The following is a 22,740-nucleotide window of genomic DNA, read 5'->3' as shown; positions in this document are numbered from 1 at the left end:
CTATTGCCAACAGGTGGGGGTCTCTAAACTAACTAAACTTAGGTTCAGAATCCCCGAACAGAGAGCCGACTCAATCAATACAGTATGAAGAATACTTGTGGAAAGATTTTTCAAAAAATGAGTCTCTGATCAGCACAACCTTCTTTTCCTCTTTCAGTGGTCAGCTTGGGTGTGATACCCTTCTTATGGGAAAAAGGCTATCTTCAATAAAAACGTTGCCATCTTCATTGCAATACCACTTTTAGCATGTGCATTCACCAAACCTACATGTATAGACGTCTTTTTTTGCGGACTTTTTTTTTTTGGAATGAATGGCGCCGCATGGCGTGTGGAACCCGGAATGCAGCAATGACAAGTGTGTACCTGTGCGCACTTGCTGCCCGACGCCGACTACTTAAGGAGGAGGTGAGTACGGTTGTTGTACTCACTTAGTGCCTTAGGGTATTGTCAGAGAGCACTTTCTATTGAGAGAGGGTAGCGGTTGTCATAAAATCTAATATCTAACCAACCCAAATGATTTTCTCATATTAAATTGATCACTTAATGTGGGAGAATAAACGGGAACAAGTGTTAAGATATAGATATGTGCTTATAGATCTATCTCAACACGGGACCAATGGTAAAGGGGCCCAAAAGGGAGATGGTCTATCAAAGAGCAAGGCTAACCAATGGAGCATAAGACCTTAGGGTTAGCTTCATTGAAGACCTCCAATAAATGTGTGTAAAAGTCCTTTGACCTTAGGTAAGCTAGGGCTGAGCTTGAGGTGGGAACACGGCCCAAGCTCGAGGTGCTTGTCCTGCTTGAGGTGCTTGTCGTGCTTGAGGTGTTTGTCATGCTTGAGGTGCTTGATTAAGATGCTTGAGGTGCTTGACTGGCTCCATGCTTGAGGTGCTTGACTTGCTGCATGATTAAGGTACTTGAGGTGCCTTGAGAAGCTTGCTTGAGATGCTTGTGGGAACACCCCCTAGTTCAAGTGCTTTGTCATGCTTGGTGAGTAAGGTGCTTGATCACCTAAAGTCAAAAGCATTCCTACAAGAGGGGGGGCGAGCCCTTTTCCTAGGGGCTAGAGAGAGAACACCCACTCACACACACACAAGGGAAGCCCCAACTTGAAGAGGCAGCAAGGACACGTGTCAGGCCCCTACCCATGTTACCTTCATGTGTTGCTTGAAGCCTATTGGCTAAGCTTCAAAGGGGTCCAATGATAAATTACATGAATTATCTAATTGTTTTAACATTTATCTAGCCCTCTCTCTCAAAAAGGAAAGGGGGACACTTGTCTCAAGGCTACCCCTACTGCTTGTAATGCCTCCTGCTCATGATTGGCTAGGCCTGGGAGGGTCCAATGAGCTTCAAGCATGAGCTACAAGGGGGGGTCGACCCAAGCTAGCTAGGGGCTTGCTTGAGGGGTATACTCACCCACACACACTCACAATCACTCTCATTGTGTGCTATGCAAAGTGCAAGAGCTCCCTCTCCAAGCAAGTAGAGGTTGAGAGCCTACACCAACACTCTTGGCTATGGAGTGCAAATCCAACCAAGAGCCATGCTTCAATGCTTGAGCTTGTCATATCCTTCTTCTTCATTACTATGCTATTATGTATGCTAGAAACAAGAGTATGATAAGTGAGGAACTAGTTCTTTCTCCTATGAAATGTTTCTTCTTCCTCTTCCCTACCCTCATTCCCTGCTAGCTCTCTCCACCTTCGAAGGTGTTTGAGGTCTTGGGACTGAGGCTTGGGACAATTAAAGCTTTCTTCAAGTTCATGTTATGCTATGATTGTGATGCATGAAGCTTTCCATCTTCATTGCATCACCTAGGTCACAAGGAACACAAAGAATGTATTGTAACAAGTCTCTCTTAATGGGAGAAATCATAATACAAATGCCTATTGGAGGGGGGACCGGCTCCACATAAATCCGGTCTTCAACTGTTGTCATGTTCTCTAAATCCTCTCTCTTGCAAAAGTATTGTTCATGCCAAGTTAACTAATTGCTATGATTATGTTGCTATCTTCAATTATGTCTACCCGCTATGCTCACAAAGTTATTTCTTGAAAGTATTCTCATTAGTTTCCGCTATTCTGAAGTTGAATAGGCTAATTCCATTACATTGGTATCAGAGCATTTGGTTTCTCTTTTCTTGCTTAAGAAGAGAGGTCCTTAAGTAGCCTATAAATGGTTGATGTTGTTAATTATAATAGGGTAAGTGGAACTGGGATCTAATATTGGTTTTGTTAAGCTCACTATGTGGGGGATGGTGCACACCTTGGGAGCTTTGGACTTAATAATGGAGTCTTTTTAGACTTGCCTACAACTTTACCATTATTGAGCCATAAGAAGTCCGAAAGGAGCTAGCCCTTGGCAACTCTGCTATGTTAGACCTACTCCTCTACTCTCTATAATTAACCACTTTGAGCCGTGGGTGTAGATACTTAAGAGCCAATTTTCAAAGGCTAAGAGGAGTGGCAACTAAGGTTTTGAATTGCCAAAGCATACACTAAGTACATACATAAAATTTTGTTAACATGGCTGACAATAATCAAGAGAGTAGAATGAACATTGATAGCTTTGATTTTGCACATGAAGGTGTTAATGATGATGCTCCCATGTTTGTGAATTATCTTGTGACTAGGTTGCAACAAGCTATGGGCAACCCTACCTTGCAAGCCGAAGTTACTCAACAACTTCGTGCCTATGGAATTTCCCTTCCTCTCCAAGAGGAGAGAGAGCTTAGGAGGCCTCTTGAAGAGACCCCCAAAAGAAGACTCTCTCCTGTTGGGATCGGAGAGCACACACACAGAGAGCCAACACGAAGAAGGAGATAGACACAGTGTATAGCGGGGCGGTACTCACACTACAATGTGTAGTTATGAGTATAGTTATTATGAATGGCTGTACATGGGCGGCTGAACAACGGGCAGCCGGGCACACGAGCCTTTAACCCAACAATCTCCCACTTAAAGGCAGTGTGCCTTTAAAGTGGCCAAAGTACAGCAAAAGAAGTCAAGCCATACCCATCAGCGATCTACATTGTGCAAACCGCTGTGAGGGTAACGACTTCGTGAGTAGATCAGTAGGGTTATCGTCAGTGTGTACCATGACAAGCTCTATGCGCTTGTCCTCTAGCACCTCTCGTATGAAGTGATACCTCACCTCAATGTGCTTTGTCTTCGCATGGAAGACAGGATTCCGTGCCAACGCTATGGCACTCTGGCTATCACAATGTAGAATCGGAGCATCACCAGCCATACCAAGATCTCCCACTAGTCGTGAGAGCCATACGGCCTCCTTGGCAGCCTCAGTGGCAGCCATATATTGAGCCTTTGTAGTGCTCAAAGCAACGCATGGCTGTAAACGTGATGCCCACGAAACCGGTCCACCTGCAACTGTGAACACATAGCCGCTAGTAGACTTCCTCGAGTCCACTGACCCTGCATAGTCTGAATCTGTATATCTGCAAACAGACATATCCTTCTCACCATAACATAGGGACAACTCTGAAGTCCCTCTCAAGTATTTGAGAATACCTCTCACTGCATCCCAATGACGCTTGCCCGGGTTAGACATGTACCTGCTAACCACACCAACTGCATGAGCAAGATCTGGACGCGTAGCCACCATGGCATACATCAAGGAACCAACAGCTGACGCATAGGGAATATGAGACATCTCTGTAGTCTCCAAATCTGTCTAAGGGCAGTCATCATGGCTGAGTTTTACATATGGAGGCAACGGGGTACTAATGGCCTTCCCCCCTTCCATATGAAAGCGCTCAAGCACCCTGTCAATGTACTCTTTCTGACTAAGAAAGAGCATCTTGCGAGAACGATCACGAGTGATCCGCATACCCAAAATATGACTGGCATCCCCAAGATCCTTCATGGAAAAGGTCTCATGTAGCCTATGTTTCAAGGCATCCACATCAGAAATACACTTCCCTGCGATCAGCATGTCATCCACATACAAAACCAAAACAATAAGACTACCATCTGCAGCCTTGCGAGTATAGAGGCATGGGTCCTCATAACTGCGTACATAGCCCAATGAAGTCATGAATGCATCAAACTTACGATACCATTCACGAGATGATTGCTTCAGCCCATACAAGGTCTTAAGAAGCCGACATACCATCTTCTTTGAACCATGAATAACAAACCCACTTGGTTGCTCCATGTACAAATCCTCGTGCAAGTCCGGATGTAAGAAAGCTGTCTTTACATCCATTTGCTTCAACTCCATGTCTTCTGTGGCTACCAAGGCAAACAACATACGCAAAGTAGACATCTTCACCACTGGGGAGAAGATCTCGTCAAAATCAATGCCCTTCTGTTGCTTGAATCCTTTAGCCACAAGCCTTGCTTTGTACCTAGGCTTTGCATCCATTGAACACAATTTTATCTTGTAAACCCACTTGCATGGTAGTGCCTTCTTACCCTTTGGCAAAGGAGTAAGCTCCCAAGTTTCATTTTGGATCAACGAATCCATCTCTGACTGCATAGCCTGCTCCCACTTGAGCTTGTCAACACTAGACATGGCCTCATCATAACATGATGGCTCCCCGCAATCAGCCAACAATACATAATCCATAGAAGGCACAAAACGCTGAGGCTGTCTTGCACGCCTCTCTGAACGCCTCAAAAACTGTGCAGGAGGTGCATCTGGCTGTCCCACATCTACATGATCTCCCAACAAGGGCTGATCTCCCACTTGAGGGTCAATGGGCTGCCCACGAGCAGCCATGGGACCATCATACCGATGACCATCCTCCTCAAATATCACACGCCGAACCTCAACCGTTCGCGGTGATGCTCTATACATAGAGTCCTCATGAAAAACAACATCATGGCTGCGCACAATCTTCCTGTCAATAGGATCCCACAATCGATAACCCATCTCACTAGAGCTACCATAACCCAAGAAGATACATCTCTTGCTCTTTGGATCCAATTTGCTGCGTTTTGCCTTAGGTACATGTACATAAGCTTCACAGCCAAAAACACGAAGGTGACCATACGAAGGTGTCAAACCTGTCCATACCTCTTCAGGCACTTTGAAGCCCAAAGGAACACTAGGTGAACGATTTATCAAATGCACAGAAGTGGCAACAGCTTCAGCCCAAAATCCATTTGACAAACCAGCCATAGAAAGCATACTACGGACTTTTCCCTGTATAGTCCTATTCATGCGCTCTGCCACACCATTTTGAGGAGGTGTATAGGGAGCACTAAGCTCGCGCCGTATACCCTTCTCAACACATAATGTTGTGAAAGCATGAGACATAAATTCACCCCCATTGTCCGTACGTAAGCACTTCAACTTACAACCTGATTGGTTCTCAACAAGAGCCAACCATTGCTTAAATATATCAAACACCATATCCTTCTTACGAATGGGGTATGCCCATACCTTCCTGCTAGCATCATCAATGAACGTAACAAAGTACATAGCACCTCCAAGAGAAGCATTGGGCATCGGCCCACATACATCACTATGCACCAAAGCTAGCTTTTCCAAAGATGTGTGTGGAACACTTTTCTTATGAGAAGACCGAGCATGTCGACCATAAAGGCAATGCTCACAAAACTCGAAACCACCAAAATCTGAAACGGGAATGTAATCCGCACGTGCCAACAACTTCAAACCTTTTAGTGACATATGCCCCAAACGCTGATGCCATAAAGAAGCAGGAGGTTGCTCAGTGATCCCCACACTGTGATCAGCCACACTAGCTACACAAAGGGAATACAAGGTATTCCTCTTAGCACCTTTAACCAAAACAAGGCTACCCTTAGTGAGCTTCCAACCTCCATCACCAAAAGATACATTGAAACCAAGTGAATCCAACTGACCCACACTAATCAAGCTTTTTGCATGAGCCGGCACATGACGCACACGCTGCAAGACAAACGTAGTAGAGTTTGGCATAGCCAAATGAATATCCCCAATGCCATGAATCTGCATAGAACTCCCATCGGAAATCCTGACAGTACCTGTGCTCGAAGCATCATAGTCATGAAACCACGACCTATGAGGCGTAACGTGAAAAGAAGCACCACTGTCAATGACCCAATCCATAGGCATACTACACTCATGAGTGAGAAGAAAAGCGTCATCAAAATAGGATGGAAGCAACACATCACCAAGCTCTTCACTAGTAGCACTAGTCGGAGCACATACATGGTCATCTTGAGAGCTACACTCTCCCTGTGTTGCATGTAACTCCTCAATCTTGACATTGGACTTAGGCTTGTCCTTAGCATCATGGTCTTTCTTCTTACCATCTCCATTTTCCCTTTTCCACTTGTAGCAATCCTTTTTGAAATGGCCTTTTCTACCACAATGAAAACATTCCACATCCTTTTTACTTGTGCCTGCACGGGACTTGCTTCTAGATTTACCCCTGTTGGACTTATACTTGTCCATAGTCTTGCCTCTGACAACCATTGCACTAGAAGACTTACTACCTGCATTATTCTTTCGATTAATCTCTTCCGTGAGAAGACTAGACTCCACATTAGTACTTGTCAACTCATTCGCAGGAACCGAGTTACTTATGGCTGTCCTAAATGTGTCCCATGACTCAGGCAACGTGACAAGTAAAAACATAGCTTTTACATTTTCCTCAAACGTAGTTTCCTGCGTAGCAAGTTGGCTGAAAATTGTATTGAACTCATTCAAATGCGCATTCATGGAAGCACCTTCCTCCATTCGCAAATCAATAAGCTTTTTAATCCAATACACCATAGAAGCAGCTGAATGCTTATCATACATATCGCAAATCCGCTGCCATAGCTCATAAGCTCCACCCTGTGCATCTTTCACATTGTAATAAACAGACTTTGAAAGGGAAAGCCTAATGGTAGACCTGCACATCTCATCCAACTCCTCCCAATCATCCCTCTCCATGTTCTCTGGCTTAACTCCCTGTAACTTTAGAGGTCGAATCTGTTTCTTCTGCACCAAGACATCCCAAATCTGATCTTTCCAATATGAGAAATTAGCGCCATCCAATTTCTCAATATTAAAAACTGTGTCCTCTTTAGTGCCCATTACAACAAGAATGCAACAATGAGAAACCTGTAACCAACCAACAAACTGCCACAACAAAGTAGTGTTGCAAATCTGACAACACTTGCTGCTCAATCAAAGAGCAAACGCATAGAGTATAAATCAGCCCATAATATGGTCAAAAAACGTACGTAGAAATCCACAAACAAATGCATAAACCTGTGACACCTGTAACTCAACCGGCCTAGGCAAACCGTGCCACAAAATGCATCAACAATGAGCTGTCATAGAGGCATAAACATACTCCATGTCTGAATAACCACAATAGAGACATAAGCTGACCAAGCTTACACAAATCCGTGAGCATAAATGGATCCAAGTGAGCATATAACCAATGCACAAGCTCAACGAAGTCCAATCTCTACTGTCAACCAAGTACCTGTCCGTACTCAAACCGCAACACTGTAAGCAAGAGCAAACCCGCTCTATGTATAAGTGAACCAAATCTCCACAATATCATGCATAAAGAGTGTCTGTCAAACTGCCATATCCACATCCATCAACATACATAGATGATGTAAACCTGTAGCTCAAGAACACGCATAAACAGACTGCCCAGAAGAGTAGAAGCTCCCACTCAAACCACAACCATATGCATGGCTGTCCCACAGTCAAAATACATGTTTTGTAACCACAGAAGAAACCTGTATCCAAAGCTCCCTGTAACCTGTAACCTGTACCCGTACCTGTACCTGTACCTGCACTTGTACCTGTACCTGTAGTCGAAGAAGACAATGTCGCCAAACTCCCACTCTATCTGTGTGTATGAGGCCACTCCAAGAAGAGGCTACACACTCTCAAATGAGCTGTGGGCTCACGTAAGTGGAAGACACTACAACAATGGCACCTGTAATGGCTATGGAAGCTCTGGCAGCAGAAAACTACCAAAGAGAGATGAAAAACGTAGCTCCTAGTCTGTAGCTCGGATGGGATTTCTAATGGCACGAATGGCTCCGAAAGGGGGGTTAAACTCCAGGACACCTTTGAAAATACTCGCAGAGTGCTGAACCTTCCAATGCCAAGCTCAGAAAAACCTTCTGCTCTTTGGAAATGCGCGCGTGCGCGAAACCGAAAAACGGCAATGAAACAGCAGCAAGTTTCAACACACTCAACAATGATGATGAAGCTCTCAATGCTCTCACTACCAAGCTCTGATACCACTTGTTGGGATCGGAGAGCACACACACAGAGAGCCAACACGAAGAAGGAGATAGACACAGTGTATAGCGGGGCGGTACTCACACTACAATGTGTAGTTATGAGTATAGTTATTATGAATGAGTAAATGAATGGCTGTACATGGGCGGCTGAACAACGGGCAGCCAGACACACGAGCCTTTAACCCAACATCTCCCATTCGAGAGGAGGAATCCAAAGAGAAAGAAAGCAATGAAGGTCTAAGTTCTTCTGAAGATGTGGCTCCACGAAGAATGCGGTTTAGACGATCGCCTACTCCTCCCAAGAGGAAAAGAGCAACCCATAGTCCTTCTCCTCATCACTCTGAAAGGCAAGAGAGGAAACAAAGGAAGAAAAGGGCTAGGAGGAGGTCACCCTCTTCTCCTTCTTCTTCACCTTCCTCCTCTTCCGATGAAAGTTATGGCTATTCTCCTAGAGAATACAAGAGGGGAGGACATCGCAAATCATTTCCTGCATGGCGAAGGTCACAAAAGCTAAAGAAGTTCAAGGAGGGAGGAAAGAGTATCTCTTTTATCACCTACGATGGCACCTTTGGTGCTACCGACAAAGTCTTGGCCTTCATCCAACAATTTGACGCGGCCTTTGGGGACGAGGGCTTCACAGAGTCCTCCAAGCTACGTCATGTAGCTATGCACTTCCAAAAATCAGCTCGTCAATGGTGGGCTAGACTTCGTGGCAATGGAGAAGCCCCAAAGACATGGAAAACTCTACGAGTTTCCATCATGAAGCAATTTCTGCCAAGCGATACTAAAGATAAAGTTCTTACCGAATGGCGCGGCTTGAAGCTTCTCTCTCATGAGTCTATCAACAAGTATGTAGACAAGTTTTGGGATTTACATCTCAAAGCTACTGTCTTTCAAAAGATAGACTTTGCCGAGCAAAGACAACAATTCTGTGCGGGATTACCTGAAGAGATGGCCGAATACATCAACTCTCAACGGCCCGGTACTATTACCGAAGTAATCCACCACACCATGGTTGCTTCACGCATCAATTTCCATCAAGGGGCTAGACGTAATGTCAAGCCCATGGAAAACAAAGATAAAAATGATACAAAGGGGAAATCCAATGCTCAAAATAATTCCCAAGGCACTTCCAACAACAACAACAACAACAACAATCGGTCCAAGGAGAAGGGAGTTTACAAAGGTAAAAATAAACTCTCTCCTGAAGAGCTTGAAGCTTTTCGCAAGGACCATAAGTGTTTCAAGTGTGGAGATCAAGGACATGGCTATTGTTCTTGCCCCAAGAAGAATACTAGCAATGAGACTCCTAGAGCTTCCACCATCGAAGCTCCAAAAGAGGATGCTCATTGCAAAGGATCATCACTCTCCTATGCTTGGGGAAAGGTAAGAGAGCATGATGCCTTCATCTTGTTTGACCCTGGCTCTACTCTTAACTTCATATCAATAGAGTTGGCCACCAAGTTGGGCATTTAAGCTTTTGAGATGGGAGATATAGTAGTCACTGATGCAGCTTTCAAGGGACAACAAGCCTCCGTTACTCCCTTGATTGGGAAGTTGAGGCTTCATGTCCAAAGCTATGTCGACAAAGAAGACTTCTTCATCTCTCCTCTCCAACATCAGGATGTTATCCTAGGGGCACCATGGTTTGATCGCATGGCTGCCCAACATGAAGTTCCGTGAAAGGAGAATTTACTTCACTTACAAGGGAAAGAACATGTATATAGATGCTAGTGAGCATGGTCGCACTATTCCACTTGTAAATCCTCTTTCTTTTGATAAGTCAATGAAGAGCTCAGTTTCTGCGTACATGATTTTTGTCAAAGAGTCTACAAAAGATACTAATGTTTCATCAAATGTAAATGATAGGAATCAAGAAGAGTTAGACTTGTCTAATTTTCTAAAAGGATTCCAAGATGTGTTCATCGATGATATCCCTATGGACTTACCTCCAAAACGAGGGGATGATGACCATCGTATTGAGATCCTTCCTGGAAGCTCACCACCTAACAAGCCTCCTTATCGAGTCTCACAAGCTCAACAAGAGGAGATCATGAGGCAAGTACAAGAGCTGGTAGACAAAGGGATGGTGAGGCCTAGTTCCTCTCCCTTTTGTTCTCCAGTCCTTTTAGTGCAAAAGAAAGATGGTACATACCGTATGTGTGTGGAATATCGAGCACTAAACCATATCACTATCAAAAACAGATTTCCCGTACCTCGGGTAGAAGATCTATTTGATAAGCTACAAGGTTCTACCTACTTCAGTAGGATTGACCTTAAGAGTGGCTATCATCAAATAAGGATAGTGGATGAAGATATCTTAAAGACCGCGTTTCGCACAACATTTGGTCTTTATGAATATCTAGTCATGCCTTTTGGCTTGACTAATGCACCAACTACATTCAATCGTTTGATGGAGAAAATTTTTAGACCATATCGAAAATTCACTGGAGTGTTCTTTGATGATATCATCATCTACTCCAAGTCTTTGGAGGAACATAAGCAGCATCTCCAAGTGATTTTTCAAGCATTGAGGGAGAACAAGCTTTATCTCAACCAAAAGAAAAGCGAATTCTTCCTTCAAGAGATTCAATACTTAGGTCATATTATCTCTAAAGATGGTATCCAAATGGATCCATCAAAGTTAGAGGTAATAAAAGCATGGCCTAACCCAAGAAATCTACATGAGCTAAGAAGCTTTATTGGTATGTGTGCATACTATAGACGCTTCATAGCAAAATTCTCTCAAGTAGCAGGACCACTACACGACTTAACTAAGAAGAACGTTAAGTTTGTATGGACTGCTAAGGAGAAAAATTCTTTTGAAAAACTCAAAGAGAAGCTTACTTCCCAACCAGTCCTCGTGCTTCCGGATCTCTCAAAGCCATTTGAGGTCCAATGTGATGCTTGTGGTGATTGCCTTGGAGCGGTTTTGCTTCAAGAAGGACATGCCATAGCATATGAGAGCCGAAGGCTCAATGGTGATGAACGAGTCTTGGGCATTTATGAGAAAGAGCTTTTAGCTGTTCTACATACCCTAGACACATGGAAGCACTACCTATTGGGGACTCCATTTATCCTACGAACCGACCACCAAAGTCTCAAGTATTTCATGACGCAAACCAAGCTTTCCGACAAACAAATGAGGTGGGCAAATTTTCTTTCGCAATTTAATTTCCATATTGCTCACATAGCTGGTAAGCACAATCAAGTTGCTGATGCACTTTCACGACGACCAAAAGTTAATGCGGTGTCTATAGCTACTCACAATGATCTATCCTCTATGATAGATGAGTATGCTACTGACCCTGACTTTAGAGACATAATGTCAGCCCTTGCTTTGGGGAAGAAAGAGGAACCATTCACCTTGCAGGATGGTTATCTTCTCCACGGCAATAGGCTATGTGTTACTCATTCCCTTCGTGAGAAGGTTATGTATGAATCCCATGCTCCTCCATGTGCAGGGCATAGAGGTATTCAACCTACTCTCCGAGGAGTAGAGACGTATTTCTATCGGCCTACCATGAAAGTGGACATACAAGAGTATGTTTCAAAATGTGTAGTATGCCAAAAGACCAAGTATGATAGAGGGAAGCAACCTGGATTACTCCAGCCATTGCCTATTCCAAATTCACCATGGGAGAGTATATCCATGGATTTCATCTTTGGATTGCCCAAGTCTATCCATGGGAATACAAGAATATGGACAATAGTTGACAGGTTTAGCAAGCAAGCACATTTCATTCCTGTCAAAAAGACTATTAAGGCACACCAAATGGCAACTCTCTTCATATCTCAGATTTTCAAGCACCATGGATTACCCACATCCATCGTGTCAGATAGAGATCCTAGAATGACCAGTAAGTTCTGGAAAGGTCTCTTTGAAAATTTAGGAACAAGATTGAATTTCTCTTCGGCCTATCACCCACAAACGGATGGCCAAAGTGAGATAGCCAATCTTACGATACTCAATCTACTCAAAACTTATGTTACCCAAGTAGATCAATGCTCACAATGAGAAAAGTATTTACCGCTAGTAGAGTATGCCTACAATAATACTGTACATACTTCTACGGGGAAAGCACCTTTCGAGATCATAGAGGGAAGACCTAAAAGTCCCTTGCTACTGAAAGTACATGGGAAGATCTTCACCGCCGATGAGTATAGTCGTGACCTACAAGAATCTTTTCAAAAGATTAGGGAGGCTATAGCCATCTCTCAACAAAGGCAAAAAGCTGCTGCTGATAAGCACAGAAGAGCCTTAATGTTCAAAGAAAATGATTGGGTCTTCCTCAAGTTTCCTAAGGCTCGATTAAGGCAAACGACGGGCAAAAATCCTACGGGCCATCAAAAGTATTATGCTAAACTAGCAAAAAGATACTATGGTCCTTTCCAAATCTTGAAGCCTATCAATGAGACAACTTATCAACTCAAGTTGCCCAACCATTGGCTTATACACAATGCTTTTCATGTAAGCTTACTTAAGCCCTACAAAGGAGAGCCACCAATTGAACCAATTATTGAAGACCCTCCCGAAGTCGAAGACCAAGAAGAGGTGCTACAACCCGAAGCTGTCCTTCGACATGAAGACAAGGTACTACGACATGGTAAGATAATCCGACGGTATCTTATTAAGTTCAAAAATTATCCTTTTGAAGATGCTAAATGGATGCAAGGAGTACAACTTAAGGATAGTATGAACCTTGTCAATGCTTACAATGCTACATTAGAGTAAGCAAATGTACAAATTTCTTTTAAATGACTCATGTTTTTGTCTTATATGACTAGTCCTCTTTTTAATTGTGCACAAATTTTACTAGTATGCATGCTTAGAATCATGTTTGTGATGACGACGTCTCTCAAACACCAAGTAGAATTTGTCACTCTACTTTGGGAGAATGAAATGGACTAAAGAGCAGACATGCTTGCGGCAGCTATGTCTCCCAAGCACCAAATGGATTAGTCATCCATCTTGGAAAGATGTCGTAGGGTAAAAAGGGATCCTTTACCCGCTAAGTACGATTGACTAATGACTAAGACATTATCTCTTCTACCTCATAGTCGAGGACGACTATGATTTCAAGAGAGAGGTAATGTCATAAAATCTAATATCTAACCAACCCAAATGATTTTCTCATATTAAATTGATCACTTAATGTGGGAGAATAAACGAGAACAAGTGTTAAGATATAGATATGTGTTTATAGATCTATCTCAACACGAGGCCAATGGTATAGGGGCCCAAAAGGGAGATGGTCTATCAAAGAGCAAGGCTAACCAATGGAGCATAAGACCTTAGGGTTAGCTTCATTGAAGACCTCCAATAAATGTGTGTAAAAGTCCTTTGACCTTAGGTAAGCTAGGGCTGAGCTTGAGGTGGGAACACGGCCCAAGCTCGAGGTGCTTGTCGTGCTTGAGGTGCTTGATTAAGATGCTTGAGGTGCTTGACTGGCTCCATGCTTGAGGTGCTTGACTTGCTGCATGATTAAGGTACTTGAGGTGCCTGTTGGGTTAAAGGCCCGTGTGCCCGGCTGCCCGTTGTTTAGCCGCCCATGTACAGCCATTCATTTACTCATTCATAATAACTATACTCATAACTACACATTGTAGTGTGAGTACCGCCCCGCCACACACTGTGTCTATCTCCTTCTTCGTGTTGGCTCTCTGTGTGTGTGCTCTCCGATCCCAACAAGTGGTATCAGAGCTTGGTAGTGAGAGCATTGAGAGCTTCATCATCATTGTTGAGTGTGTTGAAACTTGCTGCTGTTTCATTGCCGTTTTTCGGTTTCGCGCACGCGCGCATTTCTAAAGAGCAGAAGGTTTTTCTGAGCTTGGCATTGGAAGGTTCAGCACTCCGCGAGTATTTTCATCAAGCGTCCTGGGGTTTAACCCCCCTTTCGGAGCCATTCGTGCCATTAGAAATCCCATCCAAGCTACAGACTAGGAGCTGCGTTTTTCAGCTCTCTTTGGTAGTTTTCTGTTGCCAGAGCTTCCATAGCCATTACAGGTGCCATTGTTGTAGTGTCTTCCACTTACGTGAGCCCACAGCTCATTTGAGAGTGTGTAGCCTCTTCTTGGAGTGGACTCATACACACAGATAGAGTGGGAGTTTGGCGACATTGTCTTCTTCGACTACAGGTACAGGTACATGTGCAGGTACAGGTACAGGTACGGGTACAGGTTACAGGTTACAGGTTACAGGGAGCTTTGGATACAGGTTTCTTCTGTGGTTACAAAACATGTATTTTGACTTTGGGACAGCCATGTATATGGTTGTGGTTTGAGTGGGAGCTTCTACTCTTATGGGCAGTATGTTTATGCGTGTTCTTGAGCTACAGGTTTACATCATCTATGTATGTTGATGGATGTGGATATGGCAGTTTGACAGACACTCTTTATGCATGATATTGTGGAGATTTGGTTCACTTATACATAGAGCGGGTTTGCTCTTGCTTGCAGTGTTGCGGTTTGAGTACGGATAGGTACTTGGTTGACAGTAGAGATTGGACTTCGTTGAGCTTGTGCATTGGTTATATGATCACTTGGATCCATTTATGCTCACGGATATGTGTAAGCTTGGTCAGCTTATGTCTCTATTGTGGTTATTCAGACATGGAGTATGTTTATGCCTCTATGACAGCTCATTGTTGATGCATTTTGTGGCACAGTTTGCCTAGGCCGGTTGAGTTACAGGTGTCACGGGTTTATGCATTTGTTTGTGGATTTCTACGTATGTTTTTTTGACCATATTATGGGCTGATTTATACTCTATGCGTTTGCTCTTTGATTGAGCAGCAGGTGTTGTGAGATTTGCAACACTACTTTGTTGTGGCAGTTTGTTGGTTGGTTACAGGTTTCTCATTGTTGCATTCTTGTTGTAATGGGCACTAAAGAGGACACAGTTTTCAATATTGAGAAATTGGATGGTGCTAATTTCTCATATTGGAAAGATCAGATTTGGGATGTCTTGGTGTAGAAGAAACAGATTCGACCTCTAAAGTTGCAGGGAGTTAAGCCAGAGAACATGGAGAGGGATGATTGGGAGGAGTTGGATGAGATGTGCAGGTCTACCATTAGGCTTTCCCTTTCAAAGTCTGTTTATTACAATGTGAAAGATGCACAGGGTGGAGCTGATGAGCTATGGCAGCGGATTTGCGATATGTATGATAAGCATTCGGCTGCTTCTATGGTGTATTGGATTAAAAAGCTTATTGATTTGCGAATGGAGGAAGGTGCTTCCATGAATGCGCATTTGAATGAGTTCAATACAATTTTCAGCCAACTTGCTACGCAGAAAATTACGTTTGAGGACAATGTAAAAGCTATGTTTTTACTTGTCACGTTGCCTGAGTCATGGGACACATTTAGGACAGCCATAAGTAACTCGGTTCCTGCGGATGAGTTGACAAGTACTAATGTGGAGTCTAGTCTTCTCACGGAAGAGATTAATCGAAAGAATAATGCAGGTAGTAAGTCTTCTAGTGCAATGGTTTTCAGAGGCAGGACTATGGACAAGTATAAGTCCAACAGGGGTAAATCTAGAAGCAAGTCCCGTGCAGGCACAAGTAAAAAGGATGTGGAATGTTTTCATTGTGGTAGAAAAGGCCATTTCAAAAAGGATTGCTACAAGTGGAAAAGGGAAAATGGAGATGGTAAGAAGGAAGACCATGATACTAAGGACAAGCCTAAGTCCAATGTCAAGATTGAGGAGTTAAATGCAACACAGGGAGAGTGTAGCTCTCAAGATGACCATGTATGTGCTCCGACTAGTGCTACTAGTGAAGAGCTTGGTGATGTGTTGCTTGCATCCTATTTTGATGACGCTTTTCTTCTCACTCATGAGAGTAGTATGCCTATGGATTGGGTCATTGACAGTGGTGCTTCTTTTCACGTTACACCTCATAGGTCGTGGTTTCATGACTATGATGCTTCGAGCACATGTACTGTCAGGATTGCCGATGGGCGTTCTATGCAGATTCATGGCATTGGGGATATTCATTTGGCTATGCCAAACTCTACTATGTTTGTCTTGCAGCGTGTACGTCATGTGCCGGCTCTTGCAAAAAGCTTGATTAGTGTGGGTCAGTTGGATTCACTTGGTTTCAATGTATCTTTTGGTGATTGGGGTTGGAAGCTCACTAAGGGCAGCCTTGTTTTGGTTAAAGGTGCTAAGAGGAATACGTTGTATTCCCTTTGTGTAGCTAGTGTGGCTGATCACATTGTGGGGATCACTGAGCAACCTCCTGCTCCTTTATGGCATCAGCGTTTGGGGCATATGTCACTGAAAGGTTTGAAGTTGTTGGCACTTGCGGATTACATTCCCGTTTCAGATTTTGGTGGTTTTGAGTTTTGTGAGCATTGCCTTTATGGTCGACATGCTCGGTCTTCTCATAAGAAAAGTGTTCCACACAGATCTTTGGAAAAGCTAGCTTTGGTGCATAGTGATGTATGTGGGCCGATGCCCAATGCTTCTCTTGGAGGTGCTATGTACTTTGTTACGTTCCTTGATGATGCTAGCAGGAAGGTATGGGCATACCCCATTCGTAAGAAGGATATGGTGTTTGATATATTTAAGCAATGGTTGGCTCTTGTTGAGAACCAATCAGGTTGTAAGTTGAAGTGCTTACCTACGGACAATGGGGGTGAATTTATGTCTCATGCTTTCACAACATTATGTGTTGAGAAGGGTATATGGCGCGAGCTTAGTGCTCCCTATACACCTCCTCAAAATGGTGTGGCACAGCGCATGAACAGGACTATACAAGAAAAAGTCCGTAGTATGCTTTCTATGGCTGGTTTGTCAAATGGATTTTGGGCTGAAGCTGTTGCCACTTCTGTGCATTTGATAAATCGTTCACCTAGTGTTCCTTTGGGCTTCAAAGTGCCTGAAGAGGTATGGACAGGTTTGACACCTTCGTATGGTCACCTTCGTGTTTTTGGCTGTGAAGCTTATGTACATGTACCTAAGGCAAAACGCAGCAAATTGGATCCAAAGAGCAAGAGATGTATCTTCTTGGGTTATGGTAGCTCTGGTGAGATGGGTTATCGATTGTGGGATCCTATTGACAGGAAGATTGTGCGCAGCCATGATGTTGTTTTTCATGAGGAATCTATGTATAGAGCATCACCGCGAACGGTTGAGGTTCGGCGTGTGATATTTGAGGAGGATGGTCATCGGTATGATGGTCCCATGGCTGCTCGTGGGCAGCCCATTGACCCTCAAGTGGGAGATCAGCCCTTGTTGGGAGATCATGTAGATGTGGGACAGCCAGATGCACCTCCTGCACAGTCTTTGAGGCGTTCAGAGCGGCGTGCAAGATAGCCTCAACGTTTTGTGACTTCTATGGATTATGTATTGTTGACTGATTGCGGGGAGCCATCATGTTATGATGAGGCCATGTCTAGTGTTGACAAGCTCAAGTGGGAGCAGGCTATGCAGTCAGAGATGGATTCGTTGATCCAAAATGAAACGTGGGAGCTTACTCCTTTGCCAAAGGGTAAGAAGGCACTACCATGCAAGTGGGTTTACAAGATAAAATTGTGTTCAATGGATGCAAAGCCTAGGTACAAAGCAAGGCTTGTGGCTAAAGGATTCAAGCAACAGAAGGGCATTGATTTTGACGAGATCTTCTCCCTAGTGGTGAAGATGTCTACTTTGCGTATGTTGTTTGCTTTGGTAGCTACAGAAGACATGGAATTGAAGAAAATGGATGTAAAGACAGCTTTCTTACATCCGGACTTGCACGAGGATTTGTACATGGAGCAACCAAGTGGGTTTGTTATTCATGGTTCAAAGAAGATGGTATGCCGGCTTCTTAAGACCTTGTATGGGCTGAAGCAATCATCTCGTGAATGGTATCGTAAGTTTGATGCATTCATGACTTCATTGGGCTATGTACGCAGTTATGAGGACCCATGCCTCTATACTCGCAAGGCTGCAGATGGTAGTCTTATTGTTTTGGTTTTGTATGTGGATGACATGCTGATCGCAGGGAAGTGTATTTCTGATGTGGATGCCTTGAAACATAGGCTACATGAGACCTTTTCCATGAAGGATCTTGGGGATGCCAGTCATATTTTGGGTATGCGGATCACTCGTGATCGTTCTCGCAAGATGCTCTTTCTTAGTCAGAAAGAGTACATTGACAAGGTGCTTGAGCGTTTTCATATGGAAGGGAGGAAAGCCATTAGTACCCCGTTGCCTCCATATGTAAAACTCAGCCATGATGACTGCCCTCAGACAGATTTGGAGACTACTGAGATGTCTCAGATTCCCTATGCGTCAGTTGTTGGTTCCTTGATGTATGCCATGGTGGCTACGCGTCCAGATCTTGCTCATGCAGTTGGTGTGGTTAGCAGGTACATGTCTAACCCGGGCAAGTGTCATTGGGATGCAGTGAGAGGTATTCTCAGATACTTGAGAGGGACTTCAGAGTTGTCCCTATGTTATGGTGAGAAGGATATGTATGTTTGCGGATATACAGATTCAGACTATGCAGGGTCAATGGACTCGAGGAAGTCTACTAGCGGCTATGTGTTCACAGTTGCAGGTGGACCGGTTTCATGGGCATCACGTTTACAGCCATGCGTTGCTTTGAGCACTACAGAGGCTGAATATATGGCTGCCACTGAGGCTGCCAAGGAGGCCGTATGGCTCTCACGACTAGTGGGAGATCTTGGTATAGCTGGTGATGCTCCGATTCTACATTGTGATAGCCAGAGTGCCATAGTGTTGGCACGGAATCCTGTCTTCCATGCGAAGACAAAGCACATTGAGGTGAGGTATCACTTCATACGAGAGGTGCTAGAGGACAAGCGCATAGAGCTTGTCATGGTACACACTGACGATAACCCTGCTGATCTACTCACGAAGTCGTTACCCTCACAGCGGTTTGCACACTGTAGATCGTTGATGGGTATGGCTTGACTTCTTTTGTTGTACTTTGGCCACTTTAAAGGCACACTGCCTTTAAGTGGGAGATTGTTGGGTTAAAGGCCCATGTGCCCGGCTGCCCGTTGTTTAGCCGCTCATGTACAACCATTCATTTACTCATTCATAATAACTATACACATAACTACACATTGTAGTGTGAGTACCGCCCCGCCACACACTGTGTCTATCTCCTTCTTCGTGTTGGCTCTCTGTGTGTGTGCTCTCCGATCCCAATAGTGGCTTGAGAAGCTTGCCTGAGATGCTTGTGGGAACACCCCCTAGTTCAAGTGCTTTGTCATGCTTGGTGAGTAAGGTGCTTGATTACCTAAAGTCAAAAGCATTCCTACAAGAGGGGGGGCGATCCCTTTTCCTAGGGGCTAGAGAGAGAACACCCACTCACACACACACAAGGGAAGCCCCAACTTGAAGAGGCAGCAAGGACACATGTCAGGCCCCTACCCATGTTACCTTCATGTGTTGCTTGAAGCCTATTGGCTAAGCTTCAAAGGGGTCCAATGATAAATTACATGAATTATCTAATTGTTTTAACATTTATCTAGCCCTCTCTCTCAAAAAGGAAAGGGGGACACTTGTCTCAAGGCTACCCCTACTGCTTGTAATGCCTCCTGCTCATGATTGGCTAGGCCTGGGAGGGTCCAATGAGCTTCAAGCATGAGCTACAAGTGGGGGTCGACCCAAGCTAGCTAGGGGCTTGCTTGAGGGGTATACTCACCCACACACACTCACAATCACTCTCATTGTGTGCTATGCAAAGTGCAAGAGCTCCCTCTCCAAGCAAGTAGAGGTTGAGAGCCTACACCAACACTCTTGGCTATGGAGTGCAAATCCAACCAAGAGCCATGCTTCAATGCTTGAGCTTGTCATATCCTTCTTCTTCATTACTTTGCTATTATGTATGCTAGCAACAAGAGTATGATAAGTGAGGAACTAGTTCTTTCTCCTATGAAATGTTTCTTCTTCCTCTTCCCTACCCTCATTCCCTGCTAGCTCTCTCCACCTTCGAAGGTGTTTGAGGTCTTGGGACTGAGGCTTGGGACAATTAAAGCTTTCTTCAAGTTCATGTTATGCTATGATTGTGATGCATGAAGCTTTCCATCTTCATTGCATCACCTAGGTCACAAGGAACACAAAGAATGTATTGTAACAAGTCTCTCTTAATGGGAGAATTCATAATACAAATGCCTATTGGAGGGGGGACCGGCTCCACATAAATCCGGTCCTCAACTGTTGTCATGTTCTCTAAATCCTCTCTCTTGCAAAAGTATTGTTCATGCCAAGTTAACTAATTGCTATGCTTATGTTGCTATCTTCAATTATGTCTACCCGCTATGTTCACAAAGTTATTTCTCGAAAGTATTCTCATTAATTTCCGCTATTCTCAAGTTGAATAGGCTAATTCCATTACAGCGGTTCACTGTGCATCATGGAAAAAAGCAATGCCATTGTCGAGTTCGGCTCTGATAAGGTTGGTGTTTTTAGTTTGTTTATGATTCTTAAGGGTTAAACATCTACTATGCTGCGTTTGATAGCATGCTGTTATGCCTTATTGTCCTTGGAAAAACATTGAAAAGAATTGCTGCTGTACTGGTGTGTACTTGCATCAACATCAAAAATAATAAAGGGATACTATTCCATACTAAGATGCACTATCTCATAGCCTCGCTTCCGTCATTTTACTCCGGGAATATGTACATTGGTGATGAAACCTAGATTTGGGGATGGAGTCTTGCAAATTTCGGTTGTAGGCCTTTCTATGTTAGCATGATATATTGGAGCTTTTTTCGTCTGCTGTATGCATTGGGTTGTACACACGAAACTAGGAAACATGTAGCATCGAGATGGTGTAAATACTGGCAAAAAATATTGTATACTACTTGTACTCAAAAAATATGGGTCGGTAAATACTATGGTACTTCGTGTTAATAATAGCTATAGACAGTGATGCTGGACAACAATTAAGATGAAAGTTTACCTCGTTGGATGGTTCTCTGTACTCATGGACTGACATATGTAGGAAATTGGGGCATTTCTTCTATAATATGCATCAGTTTTGAAACACAAACATGGAATGTCTTGCAAGCATGTTATTGGCAGTAAGAGTTGTGTTGCTGGCTGTACTAAAAAAAATCTGGTTTTCCTAGTAAACCATGTCGGGCATGTGTAGTTTTGCATTATCTATTGGTACATTTTCACTAATATATGCATCAAGTATGAAAACAAGCTGGGAACATGTTACATCATGCTACTGGTGAGAATAATGATACGAATTTCACTCAGAAATCTGGTTGTTTTTTAAAATTCATGGGCTGAATGGCTATAGACAACAGGGTTCTAAACAGGTTTTATAACTCAGCTTTTTTGTAAATGAATTGAATGTAATTTATATAAAGATTTGAACATGAGTAGCCTGCATAGATATACTAATTGGCTCGAGAAACTGTCCTTTACTGCTATTGATGATCTTTTGAAGATGGATTGTCGAGAAGGCATTACAATGGTTAGCATGAAATGTTCTCAAAAGGTAAGTATGCTGGGTCATGGTGAATCCAAAAGGTAATTGTCGAGCATGACTGGCCTAATACATATTGTTACTACTAGTAGAGGATACAAGTGTGCTCTTTTGGGATTTTTGAAAATGGTAGGCTGGTGTCTATCAGCTGATATTATGTGGTTTACTTTCAGCAGTTAATTCTTCTTTTATTGAAGGATGTACATGGATAACAACTGGTAGGCCCATTTACTTGCAATGCTGTTCAGGCACTAACCGAGCGGTTGTTTGTCTTTACTGTGGATGCAGGTATGTAAAGATCTATCTTGTCTTTTCGGTGATTGGGGATATGCTGCTGATGGCTTGTACTTTTGGATCTCTCCTAAGTTTTATATCTATTGGGAGGAAGTGTATTACTAACTCCTCCTCACTTGGGATGTATTATTGTTCTGATACTTGAATAATGATATGTCTACTGGCTTTAAATTGGTTCTTTTTTGGTCCTTGTACTTTTTCTTAAAAGTCTCTTGTGCTATCTGTAATAATGTAAACCCATATATATATATAATAATCATTTGGGAGGGAGAGAGAATTCTCATTCTTCAGGACCATCGTGCCAGTATTTGTATAGTTTTGATTGGTCTTGCTAAGATTAGCTGGTTCTGATCTTATGCACTGCCAATCTGGCTATGGGGTAATTCCACACAATAGTTATGATGGAAATCTTGTTGGTTGAAGGATGGATATTACTACCAGTTTTCACTCTCACCTATTTTTATTTTTTACTTTCAGCTCTCTACCTTGGATAATGAGCTCAAATTTGAATACGGCACCACTATCGCCTGCCTCTCTTCTTGTACTTAGTTGCATAAAAAATGAGGCTGCTATCGCTCTTATCCGGCCTGTAGCACAACAAACTGAGCATCACGAATCAGTCATGCATCTTTTGACCTCAATGATTGGGTTACCATTCATTTTCTATTGCCAAAAGATTGTAAGGAAGGCATGAAATTCTTGTCAGACCTTATCAATGGTCTTAGTTTGACTACTAAGTCCCATCATCAGG

This window comes from Adiantum capillus-veneris, chromosome 16, assembly GCF_014529385.1.
Source record: "Adiantum capillus-veneris isolate H3 chromosome 16, ASM1452938v2, whole genome shotgun sequence".
Lineage (NCBI taxonomy): Eukaryota > Viridiplantae > Streptophyta > Polypodiopsida > Polypodiales > Pteridaceae > Adiantum > Adiantum capillus-veneris.
Note: the sequence above shows the minus strand (reverse complement) of the source record.